The sequence below is a fragment of the Budorcas taxicolor genome, chromosome 5, assembly GCF_023091745.1.
Source record: "Budorcas taxicolor isolate Tak-1 chromosome 5, Takin1.1, whole genome shotgun sequence".
Taxonomy (NCBI): Eukaryota; Metazoa; Chordata; class Mammalia; order Artiodactyla; family Bovidae; genus Budorcas; species Budorcas taxicolor.
In genome coordinates this window covers 163,313,987-163,326,806 of record NC_068914.1, presented here as the reverse complement: position 1 = coordinate 163,326,806, position 12,820 = coordinate 163,313,987, and the positions used below count along the sequence as shown (strand labels likewise).

General features: G+C 48.9%; 1 protein-coding gene across 5 annotated transcripts in view; it reads right to left on the bottom strand.

The window, feature by feature from the left end:
• PPP6R2 (protein phosphatase 6 regulatory subunit 2) overlaps positions 1–7,207 on the bottom strand; it is a 64,328-nt gene extending 57,121 nt beyond the window's left edge. For 2 of the 5 annotated variants that reach the window (XM_052641541.1, XM_052641542.1), the window contains exon 1: positions 5,208–6,001. The gene's annotated coding sequence lies outside the window, so the exon portion shown is untranslated. Of the gene's footprint in view, positions 1–5,207; positions 6,005–7,082 lie in introns of those variants that run through there. The other 3 variants (XM_052641537.1, XM_052641536.1, XM_052641543.1) reach the window with 3 other exon arrangements.
• Positions 7,208–12,820: the final 5,613 nt, after the last annotated feature.

Below are 12,820 nucleotides of genomic sequence, written 5' to 3'. Positions count from 1 at the left end.
ACAGCATTTACATTTATCAAATCATCACAACCTACTTTTAATATATTACATTTTTGTCAATTACACCTTGATGAAGCTGGGGGGAAAAAAACTAAGCAGAAATCAGCTGTTGTAAGATACAAGAGCTAAGCCAAGATTTGGCAGCTGTCCAGCACCGTGGAGACAGAATTCAGAGGTTAAATTTTGCTAAACTAGATGGGTTTTCTATTAAAATCTCAGAAGGGCCATGCCTTAGGAGTAAAACCCATGTTCCAGAGCTAAAAGTTATGCCCTAAAATTTAGAACAAAACCAAAACAGATCTACCCTAGAAAAGCTTTGACAGGATCAAGATCATCTTCCAGTCATTTAACAGCCTGCCCTAACAAACCTCAACACTCTTTAAGGAAAGACAACCTAAAACAAAGTCTCTAGCATACACTACCCACAATGTCCGTTTTGCAATTTAAAAAAATTATTACACAGGCAGAGAAGAAAAATGTTACCCATGATCAAGAGGAAAAACAAGCTACAGGAAGCAAAAATGGCCATATATTGAAACTGGAAGATGAAAACTTCAAAAGAGTAATTATAAATATGTTAAAGGGTTTTAGGAAAAGGGAACAGAAGGAATGACCAGGTGGAGAATATTAGCAGAGAAATGCAAACTTGAAAGGAGAACCAGAAGGAAACTCTGCAACTGGAAAACTCAGTGAAAGTGAAAGTCGCTCAGTCGTGCCCGATTCTTTGCAACCCCACAGACTGTAGCTTTCCAGGCTCCTCTGTCCGTGGGATTCGCCAGATCAGAATACCGGAGTGGGAAGCTGTTCCCTTCTCCACAGGACCTTCCCAACCCAGGGATCAAACCCAGGTCTCCCACACTGCAGGCAGATGCTTTACTGTCTGAGCCACTAAGGACGCCTGAAACACACAGCATCTGAAATTAACATGCCGCTGGATGGAATTAATAACAGAATGGGCACAAAGAAGAAACGCAGTGAGCTTGACGACAGACGAAAAGAAACTATACAACGTAAACAAAGAGAGAAATGAATGCGAAAATACCAACACATTCAAAGCCTGTGGGACGGTATCAAACAGTCTAAAACAGATACCACCAGAGTTCCAAGAGGAGGAGGATTAGGAAGTAAAAGAAATATTTAAGAGGCAATGGCCAAAAAGTTTCCAAAGGTGATTAAATACATCAACCCACAGATCCAAGCAGGATAAATATAGAAACACCACACCTAGAAAATAATACTCAAATGGAAAAAAAGCTTTTAAGAATTTATTTAATCAAAATAAATACATATCTTAAACACAGAAGGAAAAAGGATATCAGGTAAACAGAAGTAAGAATGACAGCTGACTCCTCATCAGAAACAACAGAGGCTAGAAGACAGTGGAGTACGGACTTCCCCGGCGGCCCAGTGGTCAAGACTTCATATTCCAACGTGAGGGTCAGGTTTGATCCCTGGTCGGGGGCGCTAAGATCCCGCATGCTTTGTGGACAAAAAACAGAACAGAAACCCATAAAACAGAAACAATATTGTAACAAATTCAATAAAGACTTAAAAAATGGTCCACATTAAAAAAAAAAAAATCTTAGAAAAAAACCACAATGGAATAATTTTTTCAAAGCACTTAAAGAAAAAAGCTGTCAACCTGGAATTCTATATTCAGCAAAAATACCTCTCAAAGCTGAAGAGTAAGTAAAGACTTCTTCAGACCAACAAAAATGGAGTGATTCTGTCCCCAGCACAGCCACAACATAAGAAATACTCAAGAAAGTACTTTAAGCCAAAGGAAAATGATCCTTTATAGAAATCCAATCCACAAAAAGGAATGAAAAACTTCCCAACTCATTCTTTGAGACCAGTATTACACAGATATCAAAACAAAAAATATCATATGGGGAAAAAAGTCATACACAAATATGTCTCATGAATATATGTATGATATGTGCCAAAAAAAACCCTTAACAAAACACCAGTGAACAAAAATCCAGCCACTGTGTTTTGTTCTGGTTTTGTTTTTTTTGGCAGGGGGCCCATGCCTGGCGGCGTGCAGGATCTTAGTTTCTTAGTTCCTCAACCAGGGAATTCCCCCCATACCCCCACACTAAGGGCATTTATCCAAAAATGCAAAGTTACTTTAACATCTGAAAATTAATTAATACAACACATTACACTGATGGGGCTTCCCTGGTGGCTCAGATGGTAAAAGAATCTGCCTGCAATGTGGGAGACCCAGGTTTGATCCATGGCTCGGAAAGATTCCCTGGAGAAGGGAATGGCGACCCACTCCAGTATTCTTGCCTGGAGAATTCCATGGACAGAGGAGCCTGGCAGGGTACAGTCCATAGGATTGCAAAGAGTGGGACTTGACTGAGCGACTAACACTTTCATTTTCATTACACTGATAAGATAAAGGACAGACACTAAATAATCATCCCAACAAATGTAGAAAAGGCACTGGACAAAATCCAACACCCTTTCATGGTAAAAACATCCCCTAAAACAAATTAGAGGGCAACCTCCTCAACCACTGAAGACCCGAGGGACCCACTATCACCACTTCCATTCCACATTATAGCAGAGGTCCTAGATGGTGCTACAAAGGAAAAGAAACAAAAAGCATAGTAATTGGAAAGGAAAAGAAAACTGCCTCTACTCTTATGCAGACAGAATGCAAGCCTGCCATGCGCACTGACGAATGAGTAGACTGGGAGGGGCTGCAGGGAGTGCGGCCAGCACGCACGGACCAGCTGTGCTCCTGCACATGAGTAAGTGACTGAGAAATAATATAAAGACATTTTAAATAACGTCAAAACTACCAAGTACTTACAAACATACTGAATGAAAAAAGTGATCTTTCACACCAAACATTACAAAATGTTGCTGAGGAAAATTAAGGAAAATTTAAATAAATGGAGAGATGCACCATGTGCACAGAAGACTCAGTTAATAACTCGATTCTAAACTTGATCTGGACTTCCCCAGTGGCTCAGTGGTGGAGAATTCTCCTGAAATGCAGGAGACTCGGGTTCGATCCCTGGGTTGGGAATATCCCCTGGAGAAGGGAATGGCATCCCGCCCCAGTACTCTTGCCTGGAGGAGCCCATGGACAGAGGAGCCTGGCGGGGTACAGTCCATGGGGCTGCGAAAGAGCTGGACACGACTTAGGCCAAACACCACCACCACCCATCTAGAGATTCCATGTGACCCCAACCAAACTCCCAGGAAAATTCACGTCCAAACTGAAGAGCTTATTCTCAAACTGGCAAGACAATTTCGTGGAGGAATAAAGGTGAAAGTCTTAGACGGCCTGAGTTCCAAACTGACCGTAAAATCACAGCCCTTAAGACAGCATGGTGTTGGCATAGGATAAAAAATAGACCCATGGAACATAATAGAAAGCCCAGAAATAAACCTGCATACACATATTCAATTAATTCATAACAAAGGTTCCAATGCAATTTAATGAAGACAGTCTTTTCAACAAAGGATACTAGAATGATTATCTATTTCATATGGGGAAAATGTACCCTTTTCCACTTCACACATAAAAGACACAAGATGGATCATTCATAAAGGAGATCAGTATTTGCCTGGAGATAGAGGGGCAAAAAAGGTTGGCAGGAGGGATCCCAAAGGGATGTGAGGAAATTTGGGAAATGATGGACACATTCACTATCTTGACTGTGGCGATGATTTCACAGCTATGTGCATATGTCAAGAGCTATCAACTTTCACACTTTAAACGCCTGCAGTTTAGGGGATTCCCCAGTGGCCCAGCGGTTGAGAATCTGCCTGGCAATGCAGGGGGCACAGGCTCCATCCCTGTGGAGGAGCCAGGACCCCACAGGCCACAGGGTGACTAAGCCCACTCACAGCACCACCACTGAGCCCGCACGCGCTGCAGCCCACAAGGCGACCAGCAGAGCCCGTGTGCCGCAACTGAGGCCTGTCGCAGCCAAACAGATAAATTTTTTCCAGAAAAAAAGAGAATCAGGCAAACTACAAAATAAGAAGAAACCTTAAGCCCTCATTTCCTCTCCTCCTCCCACTCCCTCACTGTGTCTGTATCCACATCATAAAAGACTGACGACCAGAATTTTTTTAATTGCAAAAACTAAATAATAAAGACAATCCAACAAAAAGCGGACAGAAGACTGGACACTTAACAAGACTTAACAAGAGAGACACAAACGGTCGGAAAGCACGTGAAAAGTCCCTCACCACTGTTTTGCTTTATTTATTTATTTAGTTTTGGCTGTGCTGGGTCTTCCTTGCGATGCGGGCTTTTCTCTAGTTGCAGTAAGCAGGGGCTACCCTAGCACCTCACTGCGGTGGCTCCTCTTGCTCCACAGCGCAGGCTCCACAGAGCACACGGGCTCAGAGGCGCAGCTCCGGGCCCCACAGCGCAGGCTCCACAGCTGTAGTGTACGGGCTTAGGTTGCTCCACAGCATGTGGGATCTTCCCTGATCAGGGATCGAACCTGTGTCTCCTGCACTGGCAGGGAGATTCTTTACCACTGACCCACCAGGGAAGCCCCACCGACATTACTAAAACCATAATGAAACACCACTACCACCTGAGTTAAAATAAAATTTAAAAAAATGATAATATCAACTGTTGGTATGGATGTGGAGAAACTAGAACTCTCATACATTACTGACGGGAGTATAAGATGATACCAGTTTGGAAAACTCGCAGTTTCTAAAAAGATTAAACATAAATCTATTCTATGACCTAGCAATTCCATTCCCACACATTTATCCCAAAGAAATAATACATATATCCACAAAAGAATGTAAATAAACTTAGTGACTAGTTACAAGAGCCAAAAGGGGAAACCAACCCAAATATCAATAAGAAGAGCACAACTACAGATAAAAGAATCAAAATCATTATATTTCAAAAATATACTGAGCAAAAGAAGACAGACACAGAGACTTCTCTGGTGGTCCAATGGCTAAGACTCCGCACCGCCAATGCGGGCAGCCTGGGCTCCACCCCTGGTCAGGGAACTGGAGCACACGTGCCACAGCTGAGTTTGCACGCTGCCAACAAAAGATCTGGCACACCTCAACCAAGACCCGGCACAGCCAAACAAACCCACAGAGACGCGAAAGACTATGTAGTATACTTTCTGGCTCCACTTCTACGATGCTGAAGGACCTGCAAAATTACTCTAAAAATAGAAATCAGAATCAGGAATTGTTACCTTTCAATTCTGAAGGATGGCTTCAACAACTAAAACGGCACACAAAGGAGCTGCACTCCCCCCAACATCTTGTCTCTCCCTCTGGTATTCACATGTCGATGGCACTCCCCAACTCAACCTGCAGCCTGCGTCCCCTCACAACCCAGAGTCAACAGACTACAAGGAAGAGACGACTGGAAGGCCAACGTTTTAACCAAGGCTCTGAGTGTCTCTCCCCTTTACCCTGGCCACACAGCGGTCTTATCCAGGTTCCTGGAGGAGGTCCAGGATCTTTGCATGTGCTGCCCCCTCAGTCCAGAAGGCTCTTCTCGCCTTCCAGGGTTTAGCTGACATTCAGTTCAGTCACTCAGTCGTGTCCGACTCTCTGCGACCCCATGAACTGCAGCACGCCAGGCCTCCCTGTCCATCACCAACTCCCGGAGTTCACCCAAACTCTTGTCCATCGAGTCAGGGATGCCATCCAGCCATCTCATCCTCTGTCGTCCCCTTCTCCTCCTGCTCCCAATCCCTCCCAGCATCAGAGTCTTTTCCAATGAGTCAACTCTTCACATGAGGTGGCCAAAGTACTGAGCTTCAGCTTCAGCATCATTCCTTCCAAAGACATTAGAGAAGCCAAAACAGAAGGGACACGAAGAAGAGGTGAACAGCTGAGAGTACCAGTGAGAACTCAGGCCCTGAGAAGCCAAGGGCAGGGCAGGAAGAGGCCACGGCGGGAGGTGAGCGAGTGACAGCCGCTCAGTCGTGTCCAACTCTGTACGTTCCACGGGATTCTCCAGGCCAGAATACTGGAGGGGGCAGCGTTCCCCTTCTCCAGGGGATTGTCCCCAGGGATCGAGCCCAGGTCTCCTGCATTGCAGGTGGATTCTTTACCAGCTGAGACACAAGGGAAGGGGGGAGATGACAGGTGTATAAGCGAGTAACAGGATGGAGAAGGCCCTATGGACAAGGCAGGTGGACACAGGGAGAGAACGGGGCAGGGCAGAGCGAAACGCAGGAGCTACGTGGAAGCCACAGACTGGGCGAGCTGGTGGCGACAGGCCAGGGGGTCAGCAGCGAGGTGGGAGCAGTCAGGGACAAGTCTGCGGACGATGCAGGGCGTTAGGCTGTGAAGACACAAAGTGGAAGGGGGGTTGTATGGACCTCACAGTGATGGTGCGAGGACATTCACGGGGCCTGGAAAGTGCATAAGGGCCGCCCCAGGTGTGAAGGAGAGGTGGTGGGGAAGAAACGGGGCAGTGACAGAGAAGTCGCTCCGTCGTGCCCGACTCTTTGCGACCCGTGGACTGTAGCCCACGAGGCTCCTCCGTCCACGGGATTCTCCAGGCAAGAGCAGCAGAGTGGGCTGCCATGAAGGAGTCAGCAGATGACAGACGGAGAGACAGGCGACTGGAGAGACGGGAAGGGCACAGGGAGGGAGGAGGAGGCAGTGAGTGGGGAAGGGCACAGACGACAGGGGGCTCCGGCGAGGGGAGCGCCCCGCGGCCGGGCGGGGGAGGCGGGGCGGGCCCTGGGCGGGACTCAGCCCCGCGGCACTGACGGGGCGCCCGGCCGGCAAGCGGGGCGCGGCCTGCGGGGGCCCTGGCGGCACCGGGGAAGGAAGGGCAGAAACGCGCAACTGCCTGACGAGGGGGAGAGGCTCCGGGGGGTCGCTGACGGCGGGGGGCGCCGGCGGGCGGTCCCCGCGGGCGGGCGCTGACGGCACGGCAGGCGGCGGCGGACACGTGGAGAGGACGCGGACGCGGCGGGCGCCAACGGCGGGCGCGGGCCCGGCGGACCCCGGCCGCGCGGCGCGGACAAGCCGGGCCTCACGGCGGCGGCTGCCATGGGGACACCGGGGCGCGGGCCCCGCCGGCCCTCAGCCGCGGCCGCACTCACCTGCCCGGCGGGCCGGGCGTCGCGGCGGCTCCTCGGAGGCCCGGGTGGAGGCCAGGGGCCGGGCGCAGGCGAAGCCCGGGCGGCCTGCGGTAGGCCGCGCGCACATGGGCCCGGCCGGGCTAGGCGCCCACAGACGCTGCGCCCACAGACCCGGCGCGGCCTGCCGGCGCCTCAGGACCGGCTCAGGCCGCGGGCCGCGCGCTGGTCGCTCCAAAATGGCGGCGGCGGCGGCCGGCCGCGCGCACGCCGGGGGCGGGGGCCTCGGCGCGGGGCGGGGCGGGGCCTCCGTGTGGGTGTGGCGACTGTGGGCGGGGCCGCGCGTGGTGGGCGGGGCCGCGCGTGGTGGGCGTGGCCGCGGGGTCGGAAGGGCCTCAAGCGGGGGGGGGGGCGCGGCTTCCCCTCCCTCTGCTCCCTCTAGGTAAACATCTCTTCCTCTGTCGTCCCCTTCTCCTCCTGCCTTCAATCTTTCCCAGCATCAGGGACTTTTCCAATAAGTCGGCTCTTCGCATCAGGTGACCAAAGTATTGGAGTTCCAGCCTCAACATCAGTCCTTCCAATGAACACCCAGGACTGATCTCCTTTAGGATGGACTGGTTGGATCTCCTTGCAGTCCAAGGGACTCTCAAGAGTCTCCTCCAACACCACAGTTCAAAGGCATCAATTCTTTGGCCCTCAGCCTTCTTTATAGTCCAACTCTCGCACCCATACATGACTACTGGAAAAACCATAGCTTTGACTAGACAGACCTTTGTCAGTAAAGTGATTTCTCTGTTTTTTAGTATGTTGTCTAGGTTTGTCATAGCTTTCCTTCGAAGGAGCGTTTCTTTTCACTTCAAAATGAATCTGATCCCTGAGCTATGCCGAGCCTTGTCAGCAGAGGGTGCTGGAGAGGTTGCCAGAGAAGGTTTGCTACAGGGCCGTTCCGCTGGCGTCAAGCACCGCTTCCCCGGGGTCCCACATTTGCCTAGACAGCTCCTCCAGAACATCTTTCCCAGGTAGACCGCCGGGTGGATCTCTGGCAAGCTCTGTAGGGTGATCGTTCAGGAAATGGGGTTAAAAGCGTCAATGTTACAACCGAGAATAGATTACAAGCCCTGCAGGCGAAGACCGCCCCCGCCCCCACCTCGGAGGCTGGAGGTGCACTAGGCAGTTTCAGAATAGGGGCCGGCGCTTGCGATCCTCGGGCTGGTTGTCCTCCTGTGAGAGCCGGCAATCCTCAGTCTGATCATGATGCTCTTCTGCGGTCAGCTAGGACCCCCTCCTCTCCCACCCACCCTGAGTTAGTCCCTCCACTTCTAACTGGAGCCCCTCTCCCCGAAGTCCTAGTCTTAGAACAGTCTCTGCCACCAAATTCACAGCAGCAACCTCCCAGCGGGCTCCTGGCTGCTACCCTGCCATACTTGCTGGAGGCCAGCTTGTCATAGTCAGAATAGCGCCTAGTGGAAGCAAGTTCAACTGCTTCCCTCTCCCAGGGGCTCCCGTCTCACGCAGCATGAAAGCCAGTCCTTGCTGCCACCCACAGGTCCTACACAGTCGGGTCTCATTTGTGCTCTGCCCCTTGTTCATTTAGCGCCAAACCATGACACCCTCCTGCCACAGGCCATTGTCTGTGCAACCTGTCACGCCCTCCAACTGTCCTCATGCTAACCGACCTCCTACATCTTATTCCATCGTCTCCTTCTCTCTGAGGACTTCCCTGGCATCCCTGCTTAAAATCTCAAACCTCCATACACACACGCACGTGTACACACATGCACGCACACGGGCACACTCACACCCCCTTTCCCGGCTTGGATTTTCCTCCTTGTATCAGTAGCCGGGGTTCAATAAGGAGACAGAGACCACACAGTGACTTCAGAGAACATTTGATATAAACACTACTGATAGTGAGATTAATTATAAAGAATGCTATATTCAAGAAAGGACAGAACATGCCCTGCTCAGTGCTCCCAGGACCCAGCTCCATTATTACAGAGCAGCAGAGGAAACTGGGTCTGGATTTGAGGCAGTAAGTGGAAAGCGAACAAGTCTAACCTTCTGGAAAGTCAGCTTCTGTATGCAGTCTCAAACACACCTGAACCTCCTATCAACAAGAAACAAGGCTCTGTTTTCACCTGGCGAGGTGCATCCACTCTTACTGTAAGTGAAGAAGCCTCACTTTCCCCTGAGGGAGGGCGTCTGTGCAGTCCCAGCAGTCACCGCACCACCACCGAGTGTCCACTCACCCCTCCTCAGATGGTCACTGCCCCACCGAGTATTCTCTTATGCTCTCCGAACTCAACAGCAGTCTTAACTTTGGACAACTTGTGTATTTGTTAACTAAATCTATTATTCAATGTATGTATTCAGTTTAGTTCACTCTCTCAGCCGTGTGCAACTCTCTGTGACCCCATGTACAGCAGCACGCCAGGCCTCCCTGTCCATCACCAACTCCCAGAGCTTGCTCAAACTCATGTCCATTGAGTCGGTGATGCCATCCAGCCATCTCATCCTCTGTCGTCCCCTTCTCCTCCTGCCCCCAATCCCTCCCAGCATCAGGGTCTTCTCTAATGAGTCAGTTCTTCACATCAGGTGGCCAAAGTATTGGAGCTTCACCTTCAGCATCAGTCCTTCCAATGAATATTCAGGACTAATTTCCTTTAATTCACTGGTTTGATCTTGCAATGCAAGGGACTCTCAAGAGTCTTCTCCAACACCATAATTCAAAATCATCAATTCTTCAGCGCTCAGCCTTCTTTATGGTCCACCTCTCACATTCATACACGACTACTGGGAAAACCATGGCTTTGACTAGACGGACCTTTCTTGGCAAAGTAACGTCTCTGCTTTTTAATATGCTGTCTAGGTTGGTCATAGCTTTTCTTCCAAGCAGCATCTTTTAATTTCATGGCTGCAGTCACCATCTGCAGTGATTTTGGAGCCCCAAGAAATAAAGTCAGTCACTGTTTCAGTTGTTTCCCCATCTATTTGCCATGAAGTGATGGGACCAGATGCCATGATCTTCATTTTCTGAATGTTGAGCTTTAAGCCAACTTTTTCACTCTCCTCTTTCACTTTCATCAAGAGGCTCTTTAGTTCTTCACTTTCTGCCATAAGGGTGGTGTCATCTACATATCTGAGGTTATTAATATTTCTTTCAGGAATCTTCATTCCAGCTTGTGCTTCATCCAGCCCAACATTTCACATGATGTGCTGTGCATAATAGTTTGGCCACCTCATGCAAAGATTTGACTCATTGGAAAAGACCCTTATGCTAGGAGGGATTGAGGACAGGAGGAGAAGGGGATGACCGAGGATGAGATGGCTGGATGGCATCACCGACTCGACGGACCTGAGTTTGAGTGAACTCCGGGAGTTGGTGATGGACAGGGAGGCCTGGCATTCTGCGATTCATCGGGTCGCAAAGAGTCGGACACAACTGAGAGACTGAACTGAACTGAACTGTTGTTTCATGTCTGGTTCTAACTGTTACTTCTTGCCCTGAATACAGATTTCTCAGGAGGCAGGCAAGGTGGTCTGGTATTCCCATCTCTTGAAGAATTTTCCACAGATTGTTGTGATACACACAGTAAAGGCTTTAGCATAGTCAATGAATCAGATGTTTTTCTGGAATTCTCTTGCTTTTTCTACAATCAAACGGATGTTGGCAATTTGATCTCTGGTTCCTCTGCCTTTTCTAGATCCAGCTTGATCATCTGGAAGTTCTTGGTTCACATACCATTGAAGCCTAACTTGAATAATTTTGAGTATTACTTTGCTAGTGTGTGAGAGGTGAAGCCTAACTTGAATAATTTTGAGTATTACTTTGCTAGTGTGTGAGAGGAGTGCAATCGTACCATAGCTTGAACATTCTTTGGCATTGCCTTTCTTTGGGATTGGCATGAAAACTGACCTTCTCCAGTCCTGCAGCCACTGCTGAGTTTTCCAAATCTGCTGGCATATTGAGTGAAGCACTTTAACAGCATCATCTTTCAGGATTTGAAAGAGCTCAGCTGGAATTCCATCACCTCCACTAGCTTTGTTCACAGTGATGCTTCCTAAGGCCCACCTGGCTTTGCATTCCAGGATGTCTGGCTCTAGGTGAGTGATCACAGCATCATGGTTATCTAGGTCATTCACATTTTTTTTGTGTAGTTCTTCCGTGTAGTTTTACCACCTCTTTTTAATAACTTCTGCTTTTGTTAGGTCCATACCATCTCTGTCCCTTATTGTGCCCATCTTTGCATGAAATATTCCCTTAGTATCTCTAATTTTCTTGAAGAGATCTCCAGTCTTTTCCATGCTATTGTTTTCCGTATTTCTTTGCATTGATCACCTAGGAAGGCTTTCGTGTCTCTCCTTGCTCTTCTTTGGAACTCTGCATTCAGATGACTGTATCTTTCCTTTTCTCGTTTGCCTTTCACTTTTCTTCTTTTCTCAGCTATTTGTAAGGCCTCCTCAGACAGCCATTTTGCCTTTTGCAAAATACGTATGTACTATTCCAACTCCTGCAACATTTCTCATTGAAGTAGAGTTGATTTACAGTATTGGGTTAGTTTCTGATGCCCAGCAAAGGGAATCCGCGACACGCGCACATTCAGCCACTCTCTTTGGATTTCCGTCCCGTCTCGGTCACCGCAGAGCAGCGAGCGAAGGCCCCTGTGCTGCACAGCAGGCTCTCGCTCGTTATCTGCTTTATATGCGGTGTCACTGCTGTGTGTATGTCCATTCCAACACTGTGTATTTCTTAAAAATGGAAAACAGAGAAAAGGCAACAGTTAGTTTGTATATTATATATGCAAAGAGAAAACACGCTAAGCTACTACAGTCCTTGTTTCTGAAACTGGTCACAAGAGGTAGTTGATAGTTACGGCTTTTCCATAGAACTCTCTTCCCATAGTGTACACAGAACAGCTAGTACAAAGCCAGGCTGAATCCAGAATTTCTGGACAGAAGGACCAAATAAAATTAACTCTTATCACTATAAATACCCAAAGCAAAATTATTCACCAATCAATTAGAAAAAGTGAAACTCTGATATGAAATAAACGTGCCCCTGGAGCACGGCCAGAGCAGGAAGAACCACGGCCTGTCCTGCTCTCCGCAAGAGCCCAGTGGAGCGGCAGCTCACAGACTGGAGTAACGGGAAACTGATGCCCGCGTGCTCAGTTGCCCAGTCCTGTCTGACTCTCTGCAACCCCGTGGACTTGTACAGCCCGCCCGGCTCCTCTGTCCATGGGGTTATCCCAGCAAGAATACTGCAGTGGGTTGCCCTTTCCTCCTCCAGGGGAATATTCCCGACCCAGGGATCAAATCTGAGTCTCCTGCGTTGACAGGCAGATTCTTTACCACTGAGACACCTGGGACTCCCCAGATGAGAAAACTACTCCTCCATAAACCAAACAGGACCAACACAGAGACACCCACACCTGTATACACCATAGCCAAATGCCTGGATGTCAAAGACAAAGAAATCCATGAAAACCGCAAGAGGAAAATGACCCCCATCACACTCACGGGAAGGATGACACAGTTAAATAGCTGACTTCTCACAAGAGACGATGGAGGCCACAGGCAGTGAAATGACGCATGCAAAGTGTCGAAAGAAAAACGAAACAAACAAGAAAAGTGTCAAAGGAAAGACAAAACCTGCCAATGAATAAACTTTATACTCAGCAATACTCTCCTTCAGAAGTGAAGGCTGGAGAGAAAAATGAAAATGAGATAAAGATAGTCCCCTTAAACAAAACAGGACATTT